A 15,541-nucleotide genomic window follows, 5' to 3' on the forward strand; every position below is an offset into this window, starting at 1 on the left:
ACATTTTGGTAAATTACACTCCATTAACTCAAACTCCACACCGTTCTTCTACAGCGACAAATACAAACGAATTCTTAAACTCCCAAATATAAGTTCTCATCGAGGTGGAACAGACCAACAATTAATGCACATGTCTTATATAAATTTTCGTATTTTCTTCAAGATATTTACATATCCATGGCAGTACACAATGCTTAACTTATACAGAGTTTAAGAAAGCTCAGATGCGTCTAAGTTGCTCCATATACTTCCATCATTCTAAGTGTCTGGGTATCGGTCCCATCATCACATCTCCCACTTGCACTATCACAGATACAGGGCTGTTCGAGGTATGAAACAGTATTTTTCTAAAGGAGTGCTGTAGAAAGTGATAAATAGTTTTGACCTGAAAACCTAATACGCCAGAGTACATGAATACTGAATATGGAACAGGTGAAATGGCTAATATATTACCACATTAGACACACACAGGCGCTTTTGCTCTATTAGATAATAGATATTTTTTTTTTTTTCTCCATTTAGACACTTATTCTTTATTTACAACAATATGAAGATTACACAGACACCAATCTTGGCACATTTGGTACAAACAAAACATCAGGAAAAAGTACCTGGTCAAAGATAAGCATGCTACCGTATGACACCATAAGTTTTCAATAGTAAATTGATAAATTTGAAAGACAAAAGACATTTGTTTCTGTCCTGCCAGGCCAGTGTTTCTGCACATCCTAAAGGAAGAATTAGTTATAGCCTCAATATGTTCTTGTTCCCCCTCACCCAACCATGCTTACAAAAATTTGTCGTTTAGTCTGCTATAAACAATCACTAGGCACAGAACTGACTTTACCACCATAACATCAAAGCTAATAAGATGACACGCCAACACTAAAGTAAACTTAATGAGTAACATGTTCATCTCGACATGCTAATTAACCAACTAACCTGAAAGTTAACAAGAACAAAGTCAAGCTGAACAACTCACCTGTTTGATCGCAAGTGATTACTTAGCTTTACTTCAATGACAAAGCATCCTCCAAGTCAGACCAAAGGAGCAGCTTGAGCATTCGGTGTGATCTCTATTTTAATTGGACCCCTGCATTTTTGTCTCAGTCCTCATATCCTCAAAGCAGAAGAGCACAATATCTTCCGAAAATCCAAACCATGCTGCCAAAACTCAAAGCTTCTTAAAGAACTTTCCCAGCCTTTGGGTTGATAACAAAAGCTTCGGTCAGAGCTTGTAAGACAGGCTCCCCCTTCTCAAAGAATTACGTAGACAAAACCTTTGCAATTGGAGCTGGAAGGTTTGTTCTTCATAAAATTGACCACTGATAACTGTACAAACTGTTTTCACCAATGATCTCCACAAGAGCAATCCCCATTACTGAAGTGATGGAAACGGTTTGAATCCCTCACGACAATCTCCCTCTCAGTGATCTTTGATATGTATTTTGTCGCATTGTGGCAATCTCCGCAAACTCTTAAGTTTTTGAAGATATGAATAGGAGTCTTTGGTGGAGTGCTGATAATACCAAAGGCAATAGCCAACCTCTCACTATGGCTTGTTAGTATTTGTTCTTTTTCATCTTCCTCAACATCCTGCAACACAAAACTGTAGTCTGGCACATAACCAATATTCTTAATTTTAGCCATCAAAACTTTCAGTTCCTTGTAGATCTCCTCGATAGGGGTGGGATCGGTTCCCAGTATAAAAAGACACCAAACCTATTGTTCACCTCTATTGAACTCCACCCAGGAGTCTTCTTCAATCCTCTATTATTCACCAAAGATCTCACCTTGTCTACCCCTTCCCATCTCCCAACATTTGCATATATATTTGAAAGTAAAACATAATATCCAACATTCTCAACGTCCACTTCAAACAAATGCTCTGAAGCTAATGCCCCCAATTCAACATTTCCATGAATCCTACAAGCACCGAGAAGAGCACCCCATACCGGAGCATCAGGACGGACAGGCATGTTTTTAATGAAGTCATAGGCCATGTCCAGATGCCCAGCTCGACCAAGCAAGTCAACGATGCAACCAAAATGCTTCAAACCAGGTTGGATACAGTACTTCTCTTGCATCAACTTAAAACACTGTTGACCCTGATCTATCAAACCAGCGTGGCTACAGGCCGATAACAAAGAAACAAAGGTAACATGGTCTGGCTTAACCCCCTCTTCCTCCATCTCTCCAAAGAGACTTAATGATTTTTCACCTTGTCCATGGATGCCATGACCTGATATTATGGCATTCCAAGGGACGGAACTCTTTCTAGGCACTTGTTTAAATAACATCATAGCATCATTTAACCTCCCACACTTTGCATAAACATCTATCAGGCAAGTACCGACATTATATATCACTGAGGAGGCCAATTTTAACCGTGTGTCCATGAACTTTCATTCCTTGTCGCAAAGCTCCTACATGGGAATAAGCTGGAAGGATGCTGACCAGAGTCCCTTGACTCGGTACAATCATCTCACACTCTCTCATTGTCTTATAAACCTCCATTGCCTCACTTCAAAAGACCATTTTGAGCATATCCGTGATCAAAGTATTCCAAGAAATCACATCTTTATTATCCATTCCGTCAAAGACCCTATGCGCATAATCTATATTGCCCAGTTTCGAATACATATCCACAACAGCATTGCCAATAAATATATCACCACGAATTAAATCTAGCTTGATAATACAACAATGTACAGACTTACTATTTTCAGCATCCCCAGATTGAGCAACAATAGATGCCAAACTAACAAAAGTCAAAATATCAGGCTGAAACCCATTTCCTTTTCATCTCAACAAAATAACCAAGAGCAGCAATCGGTCACTATTCTGCTCGTGATGCAGCATTAACGAATTCCCACGAAACCAAATCCGCACCATCATTTGATCAAAATACTCCTTTGCAAGCCAACATACCAAACTTAGCATACATATTAATCAAAGCATTAGAAACATACACATCAAATTCCAAACCATTCTTAATAACATAAACATGTGCAAACATCCCCATATCAAGATTATTCAACGGGCGCCAGCAAACAGGAAGAAGTATACTCGATGCCGCCATCGAATCCATCTTCACACCCTCCATACACATCTCTAAAACATCCAACGCCTCAACCGCCTTCCCATTCTGACAAAACCCAGAAATCATCGCATTCCAAGTACCTAAATCTCTAACACTCATTTCATCAAACACTCTCCTCCCATCGCCCACAAACCCAAACCTCGAATACATATGCAATAAAGAAGACGCCACAAATAAATCCAAACAATACCCCAACTTAAATACCCAAGAATGAATCTTTCTCCCATCACTTAAACACCCACAAGCTTTCAAAACAACAGGATACGTAAAAAAATCAGGTCTAACTCTCCCTTCCTTAACCAACTCATAATAACAGTCAACACCTTTCTCAAAACAACCATTTCTAACAAACCCAGATATCATAGAATTCCAAGTATAAACATTCTTTTAGGTATATGTTCAAATGCGAGACGAGATAATGAAACGTGACCGAGGTTAGCGTAGAGGTTAACGAGTTTGGTTGAGAAGTAGATGTTTTGAGACTCACCTGATGTGATAAGGAGAGCATGGAGACTTTTGGCGAGGTGAGTTTTGGTGGAGGAAAGAAAGAGGTTGGGGAAATCCAAGTGACTTGGTGAGCAAGAAAGACAAGTTGTTGATGAGTAACAGTCATGGTGGGAAAATAAAAAGTAGTTTTTATAGTTTGAGTTTGCCGCGGGTTTTCGTTTTATTAGAAACATACATTCACCAATACTTGAGACTCATTTTTGAGTGAGTATATATATCGTCAAGTACGCGCGACTTTCTTTCTACCGGGCCGACCATGAGGCCCAATTAAAAAAGGGCTTCATTATTGGATGTAACTTTAAAGTAAAGTTTTATCACGTACAATGGATGAGTAGAAGAGTGAGTGTGAGACTGAGACATGACATTTTTGGATGTATCCAATATTTCAATCTCGCACGTGGGACTTTTTGCTTGTGTCTCTACTCTCTATCTTGGTTGCATGAGAGTGATTGCCACACCTTTTTTTCCTTTTCTTTTCTTTTATAGAATCAAAGTACGCGCACTACACCTACCTTTGAGATCCTTGTGGAAAAAAATACAGACATGTTTTGTCGCATTTCATTCTGAGCTTTGTACGTTCTGGGCAAAGTGATGGCCCTTTTTATCTCTTTCCACCTGGGAACAAGCTCTTTTGAAAAATCTTACAAGTTCTTGCAAAACTAACTAGATTCTGTGACAGGAACTCTAAAGCCAATCAGCCATACACACACAAGTGACATGACCAGAAAAAAATGATAGCTTTTTGTTTCCCTCCAAAGATGGCTACCCTTTGTTGGATTTTAAAGCGTTGTTTGTCAAATGCCAAACATATAAATCAAATGGATATCGACAGGTAAAATAATTTCTACTCTTTGTTCAGCTCACCGAAAGCTATTAACTCTTTGTTGAAATACCAGCGTGGAACAGTACGTCATTAGGTGGGGTTGCAAGGTCCAACGCATAAAAAAAAATTGACCCTCATTTAATCCTGATTAATTGCTAAACCAAACAAATTGACCCTCATGTAATCTTGATTAAACCTGTCCCCTAACACTCCTAACAGTACTCATCAACTCAAAACCATTTACTTGAGCGACACTTGTGTAAGCCAAGTGTGAACACTTGTCAACTTTCTTAATCACTAAATTTTTGAGGAACAAGAAGTGACGCTGCTCACCTAATAGTCTAACACCACCAAAACAGGTACAAGCCATTTTCTTCTGTTTAGACTAAAATGTCTTAACAATAAAATCAATCGTCTTGTTTCTGCTTTTTTTTGGCTATGACTTAGTTGCTACTTGCGTCTTGATTGTTCATTTGCTCCAAGAGACTAAGACATAATTCCCATATTAGTTTCCTTTATATGTCAATATTTAACGTAGCATTCTTGTGGATCTTATATATTCTTCTAGTTGTTTGGTTAAGTGTGCATGTGAAGTTTGAGAAATCAGTTTAGAAACTTGAAAACACACATAGACTCAATGCGTGTCTTCTGACTTCTGAGACAGTTGATTCAGTTCTTTTTAAGTACTTAGCTCAATTGAGTGAAGTTGGTATTCTGAATGAACTGCAAGAACATGGAGGCTGATATGCCGCCATATGGCGGCGGCGGTGGTACTGGTCAAGTTTCAGGTGGTAGTGATGGTGGTGGAGGAAAACCAGTTCGCTCGACACAATATACTCATTGAAGTTTGACGAGCTTCAGAACAACCATGGGTGGGCTTAGAACAGATTATGGATCAATGAACATGGATGCGTTTCTCAAAATGTTTTACCTGCTGAAGAGAGTCAAACCTTAGGGACATCTTTCGGTAATAACGGGGATTGGGAATCTGCAGAGGCAGGGTTCTTTAACATTGCCAAGGACAACTAGTCTGAAGACTGTCGATGAAGTTTGGAGAGACGTATAAGGACAATGGTGGTGGTGGTACTTCTGGTTTGAATTTGTCACAAAGACAGACGACTTTGGGAGAGGTAACTTTAGAGGAGTTCTTGATAAGGGCAGGGTTGTGAAGGAAGATAGTCAAATAGCTGGTAGAAGAGAGAGTAATGGATATTCTGATAAATTACTGCAGTCCAATGGAAATACTAGTCTATCGCTTCGGTTCGACGGGCTAACGAAATTAACACATCGATGTCCTAGCCATCGGAGTATGGAAAGTAGTAACCCTCCACATCCTAATCAATCACCAAATTTAGCAGTGAGTCTAAATGGAGTTATATCATCTCAACAGCAACAGAAAAATCATCAACGACAATTGTTTCCTAAACAGCCTACTACGGCTCATACCTTACCCTTGCATTTTGCGGACAATGCTCAGTTGGTTAGTCAGGGCACAAGGGATGCAATTGTACAAAGGGAGGATCCAACAATGAACAAAGGTTTTGTAAAGGGTGATGGGTTAGACACTGGAAGTATGGGTACTGTTAGTTTTGGAGGTGAAGCAGTTACAGTTCCTAGGGATCAACCATCTTCTGATGGATTTGGAAGGAGTAACGATGACTCACCCTCCTTGTCACCCGTTTCTTTCGTGCTTAGTGGAGGTTTAAGGAGGATGGATACAGTGGGGTCGTGAGAAGATTGTTGAGAGGAGGCAGAGGAGAATGATCAAGAACAGAGAGTCGGCTGCAAGATCACGTGCTCGTAAGCAGGTGTATCCTTGTTAAAATAGTTTTATGCATATTACATTGTTTTCAGTTTTGTCTAACTAAGATAGAGTTTTGCAACAGTGCTACTTATAAATTTGTGAACTCACTCAGAATTTCATGGCCTTATCCAATATATCGACTTGCATCCTCGTCTAAAATAGAAATTATGCTGGACGGATTATAAGTTTATAACAACATAATCAATTAGCAAGGTAGGTGCAAATGTGTTATTATATAAAATGAGAAGTGCATGGAACAGATAAAGACTGCAATCTAACCTGAACTAAGTTCTAAATTTAACTGATGTTTTGCAGTGGTATACATCCTGAATTAGGATCCTAACATGAAGTCACAATTTACAACAACTTAAAAGGAGATTAACATAGGAAAATCTTGATGACATTTTAACATGATGAAGCAGATCGATTCTTTGAATAATTTGAGAGATAATTTGATTTACATACATTCTTATACTTTCTCATGCAGCTTGTCATATTTTAGTTATGTTGCTTATGTGCATCTCTGTTATTTTTCTTTCTTGTCTATTTGGCTTTCTAACAGGCCTATACCATGCAATTGGAAGCAGAAGTTGCAAAACTTAAAGAGGAGAACAATGAATTGCTAAAGAAACAGGTAATTATTTGATGAAAGGGGGAGCCTTTGTACTGTGAATATGTTATTTAGTACTGCTGGTTTCGGCGCATTCTCATAAATTTTCTCTACCTCCAGGCTGAAATCATTGAAGTGCAGAAAAAGGAGGTACGGATCTTCCAACTGAGGTATTATAAATTATTAAACCATGAATTTATGAATCAAATATATTCAAAACTGATATCTGACTGAACCTTCAAGGTTGATATATGAACTGATATGTGAATTTTGTAGTTTCCAGTCACTGATTTTTGCTCTCTTTAAGATAGTTTTTGTTTTAAGCCATGTGGACCCGTTATCATGGTTTTTTCATAACTGGTGCATAGTGTAATAGGATAAAGAAAGTTCTCATAACCACAATTATAGAGAATCCCAGGCTCGAAGATCCATTTATTGCCAAGAAACGAATTTGTGAGTGCAATCTTGTTTCAGTGTCCTGTTGAGCTTCAGTTATGTTCCAATAGGCTCAACCGCTCAAGCCCCTATGGATTTTTGATTAACTTCCCAAACTGTTTGCACATACATCTCAGTCACACATGCTATAAGTTGTTTGACATAAATGATTACGAACATCTCAGTATCTGTTAATCACTGTTGTGTGAACTTTAGCAGTGGAAGTGAATGGCTGAAATAACCTTCCTGAAATTTTTTTTTTTACTCACAGATCTCGAGAACTATGGAAACAACAGGAACGCGAAGAAAAGATTTGCAGAAGGACGAAGACTAGCCCCTGGTAACACAAATTAGACTCCCGTAAGAAAAGGCATATTAAAGATTTTTGTCTTGGACTCTCCAAAGAGTTCCATTTCGATAGCTGTATGTATGTATAGTAAGGCAAACGAGCATTATAAATTGAAACACATGTAAATTAAAGTGAAGAGGGGAAAATATCGTTTCATTTCTATCATATTGCAATGTTCCATTTGAATGTAGCAGATTTGCCATAATATAGAAGCAGGTCTACTGGGCACTAGAACAAGGTAAAAGATTTATATGAAAGAGATACGGAAATCTCAATTAGAAGGGAAGGAAAAAGAAAAATAATAAATTTAAATGAACAAGAACAATATGTTAAAGAAAAAGATGAATAATAGAGTAGAAAAATGTAAATAATAACAAAATACCCAATTGACAGATTCTTTAACAATAATCAAATTATAATAATAATCATAATGGTTTCGTTACAAAAATAAATATGGTTTTTAGATTCTAAGCCATGCAATATTGAAATTATTTCTTTACCTCTAATTGACCAACACAAATTAAAAATAACTTACTTCTAATAATATACTTCTAAAATCATTTAGAGCATAGCTATCCTATCTTCATCATCTACTCACTTCATAATATACTTTAAATCTGCAATTCTCTCAAGTTTGTCAGATGGGAGAAATGAGAAAATGAGTACTCTGAAATGTTTTAAAATGCGAAAGCGTGGGGCAATGCATTTGATGACCACATGACGTGAGGTTAAGTCTCATAGCACAAATTTTTTAATTCTAAAAAAATCTAAATATGTAAGTATAAAGTTAAGTGGTACAAATTAAAAAGCAAACAAACAAAAATCAATAAAGTGAAGTAAGCTTTGTGAAACATAGTTGTATGCAAAATTTATTCGTAAACTTGCATTTATTTAGAGTTTGGTATTATTAAGAGTTAACAATTATACTCTATTTCGCAATAGGGATATATAGATTAATTAAAAAAAAAATTAAAAGTTAAAGCACTTAAAATGTGAAGGACGGGTTAGTTTAGTACATTAATCCTATTCAAAGTTGATGTCTACTATTGTCAGCATTAGGTATCATTTGAAGAAATGGCTCCATTTTCTCAATAGTGTAACTCCCATTTCGCTCTATTAATCCTTCCATCTCTTTGCGTGTTGTCCAACAGAGAGGTAAGTTGAATGAATCTATTTCCTCTTCGCTTGGGGTATTCCCCATTTCTCAGATCAAGCAGTTTTAAGTAGATACATTGGTTGATCCGAATATGCTATACTTAATTGAGAGTTATGGTTTTAAAACAACAACACAAAATATTACTTGAATAGACGAATGTGCCTGTTAGAGAGTCATAGGCAATTAGGCATTACAAGAGTCTTCGTAGAACCTTTTGAATGCAAATATTACTAACTGGAAAGTCTGGACAGGGGCACAGGGCATCTGTGAGAGTATACATTGAGTAGTTTGTGTGATTGTGTGAATCTTCACAATTGGAATGTGGGAGAGAATTGGGAAAACAAATTTCTGTTAGTGGAAAAGTAGCATTTTTTATCAAAGATTTGGTGCAGCATACGACAAATTTCCTCGTACAATATTTTTGGGAAGGTCAGTGTGAATACAAGCGACGAAGTTTTTCTGTTCATAGGGAGTATGTACTGTCCACATATTAAAATCACACATAATAACGAGATGGAACGTTACTTACACTCTTGGCCATATCCATGAGACAAGATCCCATGAGATAAAAAAGGCGAAATAAAACGGACTTGGGAGAAGGAATTTTATCTGGGGAAGCTATAAGTAGTAGTGCCATCAATCCACCAGGCACAAGTTCTTCAGCTCTAGCTTTCAAGAAAGAATTCATGTCCTTTGCAAATTGAGCTGCATACGCTTCTATAACTTCATCTGGTGCATTTGCATAAGAGATCCTACCCTTATTCCAAGCTGGAGAGTTTTTGTCCAACAATTCGTATGGTACCGCAGAGAGCCAATGGAGTGAATAAGAGGAGTGTACAAAATGAAGAGAACTCTGAGGAAATAACCGGCCATAAAAAGAACCTGGTACACTAGCCGCAAAATATTTTTTCTCAAGAGGGATGGATTTAAATAGCATGTTGAAATCGTTAGCAATGTGGTCATTAAAATAAACTTGGAATTCCGGAATATGGGTGCTGAGACTGGGAGAATTTTTGTACTTGAGCTCTACGGCGTCCAATATGTTTTGTACCACGACAAACGTATTAGGTCCGGTGGAACAGCCAAAATCTGCTATTGTAAATGGATTTGAGGTCAAAAAAACGTTTGATATCGAAGTTTTTCACAGATCGCTTCATCTATTATGAACTTGCTGCTAGTCACTCCTCTCTACATGATGAAACATGAAGTTTCAATAGTACTTCATTAGAGATAAAATGAATAATCAATTAATTAGTGAAGTTGATATAGACTTTCTTATATATATGCTATGTAAGCCTACCTGAAGAGGAATTCCGCTTGTAGCTGTAAACACCTTCTCCACCATTCATGGGGAATGACTCTGATACAGCTTTAGCCATGTCTGTGTTTCTCCCCTTCTTTCAATTCTCACTCTTAATTAAGACATGTTAATAATGTTATTATAGCTCATAATCAACAAAAACCACAAAGTTATAGATCACATATCATAGTACAAAATATCCGATATGCGATATCCGAAGATATCTATCCATTTCAGAGAAAAGATATATAAATATCAATGATATGTCAGAAATATATATCTATAAACCAAATATCGGTGATATTTTGATGATATTTGCGATATTTGAAGATATTTTATGATATTTGGTGATATTTTATGTATATAACAATTTTATTTAATATTTACCATTATATTTCAAATAAATATAAATAATATATCATGATATATCAAGAAATATCCACAATATCCACGATATTTGTCGATATTTTAAAATATATCCGTGATATTTTGCATGTGGAACAATGTCAAATATATCAAAAGAGGGGGATATATCTACAATACATATCCAGAAATTGAATATCGATAAATACTTATATCCTGATATTTTGTACTATATAGGACATAATAAAAATATCTATTATAATAAAACAAAATGGGTAGACAAATAGTGGTCAGGATCGCGTGGGGATCTGAGTTAGATGTGTGTATCATAAAAGAGGGTTTTAAATACAAATTCAATGCATACATTAGATGCCTAATGTAATTAATGTTTCAATTAATTAAAAATAATTTGTGTTCAATGCATACATTGGTTATACATTGGATGCCTAATCGTAATTAATATTTTAATTAATAAAAATTTAATAGGAAAAATATTTTTGTGTTCAATACATATATTGGACGTTTTTGACATATATGGGGGTAATGTGGACATTTAAAAGGTCTCCTTAATAACATTTAAAGTGTTTACTTAACCGGGTTTGACAAGTCTTCATCGATATTAATAAAACAAAATGGGTAGACAAATAGGGTCAGGATTGGGGATCACGAGTTAGATGTGTGTGGGGATTTGCATAAAGAGGGGTTTAAATACAAAATTCAATGCATACATTAGATGCCTAATGTAATTAATGTTTCAATTAATTAAAATAATTTGTGTTCAATGCATACATTGGTTATACATTGGATGCCTAATCGTAATTAATATATTTTAATTAATAAAAATTTAATAGGGAAAAAATATTTTGTGTTCAATACATACATTGGACGTTTTTGACACATATGGGGTAATGTGGACATTTAAAGGTCTCCTTAATAACATTTAAAGTGTTTACTTAACGCATTAAATACGCCTTTGACAAGTCTTCATCGATATTATGTATGATTTTGAAATATATTAAACCCCAAGATGTAAGCTTGAAATACACTTTCAGTATCAACCAATTTAAGATTGTCAGTTTGTAACCGCAGTGTGTAAAAGGTCTACTTTGAAGACTTTTGGGCTTAAAGATAGTTAATGGTTATTTGAAAATATATTAATGCGTTTTGAATACCAAAAGTTATCTTTGGGTGAATATTTCCACCGCTATTATAATAAAACAAAATGGGTAGACAAAGGATCGCGTGGGGATCTGAGTTAGATGTGTGTGGGGATTTGCACAGAGAAGGTTTTTATATACAAATTCAATGCATACATTAGTTACCTAATGTAATCAATATTTCAATTAATTAAAAATAATTTGTGTTCAATGCATACATTGGTTATACATTGGATGCCTAACTGTAATTAATATTCTAATTAATAAAAATTTAGTAGGAAAATAATATTTTGTCTTCACCAACAAAATGGGTAGACAAAGAGTAGTCGGGATCGTGGGGATCTGAGTTAGATGTGTGCGGGGATTTGCATAAATAGGATTTTTAAATACATATTCAATGCATATATTAGATGCCTAATGTAATCAATATTTCAATTAATTAAAAATAATTTGTGTTAAATGCATACATTGGTTATATATTGGATGCATAATCGTAATTAATATTTTAATTAATAAAAATTTAATAGGAAAAAATTATTTTGTGTCCAATACATACATTGGACGTTTTTTACACCTATGGGGTAATGGGGACATTTGAAAGGTCTCCTAAATAACATTTAAAGTGTTTACTTAACACATTAAATACAGCTTTGACAAGTCTTCATCTATATTATATATGATTTTGAAATATATTAAAACCCAAGATGTAAACTTGAAATATGCCTGAGTATTAACCAATTTAAGATTGTTAGTTTGTTATCTATTTCTATTATAATAAAACAAAATGGGTAGACAAAGAGTGGTCAGGATCGCGTGGGGATCTGAGTTAGATGTGTGTGGGGATTTGCATAAAGAGGGGTTTTAAATACAAATTCAATGCATACATTAGACACATTAGATGTCTAATGTAATCAATGTTTCGATTAATTAAAAATAATTTGTGTTCAATGCATACATTGGTTATACATTGGATGCCTAATCGTAATTAATATTTTAATTAATAAAAATTTAATAGAGAAAAAATATTTTGTGTTCAATACATACATTGGACGTTTTTGACACATATGGGGTAATGTGGACATTTGAAAGGTCTCCTTAATAACATTTAAAGTGTTTACTTAACACATTAAATACGCCTTTGACAAGTCTTCATCATATTATGTATGATTTTGAAATATATTAAACCCCAAGATGTAAGCTTGAAATACACTCGAGTATCAACCAATTTAAGATTGTCAGTTTGTAACCGTGCTAGACGGTTTATGTGACGTTTTGTTACCCGTTCATTTTCAACCAATTGGTTTCTTACCCGTTCATTTTCAACCAATTAATGCTAATTTAAGAAATCACGCGGGTTCTGAGTTAGATTGGGGCAGATGTACGATCTAGAGCATTTTGAAACCTTTTTGATGCTAATTCTCAATGACATTTAAGTCGATTCCTTACCTATATTAAACTTATTAAGTGTTTTTAAAGATTGTATTAAAAGAAATTAATCAATTACAAAAAAAAAATGGTTGTATTAATAGTAAGGATTAATACACCATCCAAGAAATTTTCAATTAATCAATTACAAAAAAAACGACTATATTAATAGTAAGGATTAATACACCATCCAAGAAATTTTCTACACCATTTTTGAAATTTTGAAACGCCCGTAGTCTTTTGGAATGACCTTTTACACAATATTATACTCATAATCAATTTGTAACATTCTCATAATTATGAATCATCAATTTACCCATCAATATAATGTACCTACGTTACATTTTAGTCTTTGGAATTATCTTAATTTTTCCACAATTGTTGTTCTTCTTAATTAAAACGGTAAACAAGCTATGATATGAGGTTAATTAGTATTCTCACATTAATTAGCACCATTAAAAGGCACCTCTAAAATGTAACCACTACTCAATAGTCAATAAAAATGACAATTTCTCTTAGACTAGCTCTTAGTTTTATTTGTTTTTGCCATTGCTTTTCTTCTCTATTTTTCATTTTTCATTTTATTTTCTCATCAACATTTTATGTGTTTTCTTCGTTTATTGCTTCTGCTTAAGTTTTAAATTATTTCTATTTAATTCTAACTAATTTGTTTTAGTCATGTTAGCCCTTTTTTTTTATAGTGTGTAACTTTGATTTTGGTACTTTTACATATTTTTGTGAAGCTAATGAATACTATTGGCGGTTTAATGCATTTCTAAAACCAAGGACAATGATATGGGGTTCAACAATATGACGTAAATTTCATTGTTAGTTTGTTACGACACGTTGTTACTCTGTTCACTCCATGTTGCATATATGGTATTACCAATGTTTAAGACATATTTGTCTTGATACGAATTATATATAATACTAATTAACTGTGTTGTTGTTGCTTTAAGAGCAGTACATACATGTTTCTTCGTCAATTTTAATCTATCTCGAGATTCAAGAAACTATGACTTCATGATGTTCTCAGAGTTGCTAACCATGCAAGGTAAAACTATATTTGTTCATTTCTCTTGCGACTGCCCACAAATATTTGTGTATGTTTTTTTGTCGTGCAATTTTTAACATTAATAGTAGCAATTAAACATCAACAATTTATTTATTTGATTTCAACTTTTTAGCATGTTTGAATTGATTTATTTTGTAGTTTCAATTTGTTGATGATGAATGTGTCTAGGTGCAAGACAATATAGCTTGAGGTACGTTTTTTCTTTTCTTTTATTTTCTTTTTCTTTGATAAACAACTCGAGGTAGTTAGTATGCTGGTAGAAGCTAGCCATAACCCATAAGTCTAACACAATGTTATTCACGGAAGAAGAATGGTTAATGTTCTCCAATGAGGCAATGAGTACAATATTGGTTTTGAGTTCAATTTGTTTTCAGTTCAGTTTGAAATTTTTGTTTTTGTCGTTGTTAAAAATATATGCCTTTTCCTATTGAGCACTGTTGTGACTATCATTCATTCTTTTCGTGAAACCTTGTTGCAATCTCTATTGGTAATAATATTATTATTTCTTGACCATATCAGTAGTGAGTTTCTTTTGTATCAAGTAAGATCGTTGGGTACTTGGGTAGATTTGTACATCTTTTTCAACCCCATTTCTTAAATTTTGATTTTCTATGGTATTCCTATGTTATTGATATTTATCATAAATTAATTTGCTTATTAGTTTATTAACAATAATTCCCCCCACCTACTATTATGTCTAATTTGTTCTACCCAAAACGGTTGATATTATAGTTATATAACTAATCAAGTTCGTGGAGAATCAATTAATATATATAAATTTCTGTAGGAACGCATACAAAAATTTAACGTTTATGTTGATTGCATTGCTTTGTGACTTTTAACAGAGTGGTATTACACGGACCTAGTTTAATTTTAGACCTACTATTGAGACTCACTATATATATTTGGATAACGTTAGTTTGCATTGCAATACACGGACATTTTTATCTCTATGTAAATCAATGATATAATTAGGACTTTTTAACACATCGGTAGGTTCAAATAGTAGGTCAAATAAATTGGGTCGGTGTAGCATTACTGCTTTTAATACCCGACACAATTGTTAAATTTCAAGAGCATAATACAATGATACGATCTATTAGAAGGCTAGGAGCATTCAACTAGCTTGGTTATATATTTATCGTTTGTGTTGAGAGTACTGCTCTTAATACCCGACACAATTGTTAAATTTCAAGAGCATGATACAATGATACGATCTATTAGAAGGCTAGGAGCATTCAACTAGCTTGGTTATATATTTATCGTTTTGTGTTGAGAGTTTGTGTTTATTTTCTTGAAAAGTTGCCTCGCAATGACCTCATCTTCAAGGTCCTTTTTCTTAATACTTGATCTTATTTTGCTGATGAGAAGATTGTCTTGAAGTTGTAGGTAAAAAAATATGTAACACAAAAATACAATTTAGCATGAAAGGGT

The 15,541-nt window shown here is 34.4% G+C and overlaps 3 pseudogenes across 1 annotated transcript; 1 reads left to right on the plus strand and 2 right to left on the minus strand.

Annotated features, from left to right (window-relative positions):
- Positions 1–517: 517 nt before the first annotated feature.
- Positions 518–3,486, minus strand: LOC147519610 (pentatricopeptide repeat-containing protein At4g33990 pseudogene; annotated as a pseudogene).
- A 1,680-nt stretch (positions 3,487–5,166) lies between these two features.
- LOC147519611 (ABSCISIC ACID-INSENSITIVE 5-like protein 5) lies at positions 5,167–7,616 on the plus strand (annotated as a pseudogene).
- Positions 7,617–9,227: 1,611 nt separating this feature from the next.
- On the minus strand, positions 9,228–10,206 carry LOC147519612 (loganic acid O-methyltransferase pseudogene; annotated as a pseudogene). The gene is made up of 2 exons (XR_015213148.1): positions 10,088–10,206; positions 9,228–9,918 (listed from the first exon to the last, which is right to left on the minus strand). The product of XR_015213148.1 is annotated as a loganic acid O-methyltransferase pseudogene (transcript).
- Positions 10,207–15,541: the final 5,335 nt, after the last annotated feature.

The sequence above is a fragment of the Coptis chinensis genome, chromosome 2, assembly GCF_015680905.1.
Source record: "Coptis chinensis isolate HL-2020 chromosome 2, ASM1568090v1, whole genome shotgun sequence".
Taxonomy (NCBI): domain Eukaryota; kingdom Viridiplantae; phylum Streptophyta; class Magnoliopsida; order Ranunculales; family Ranunculaceae; genus Coptis; species Coptis chinensis.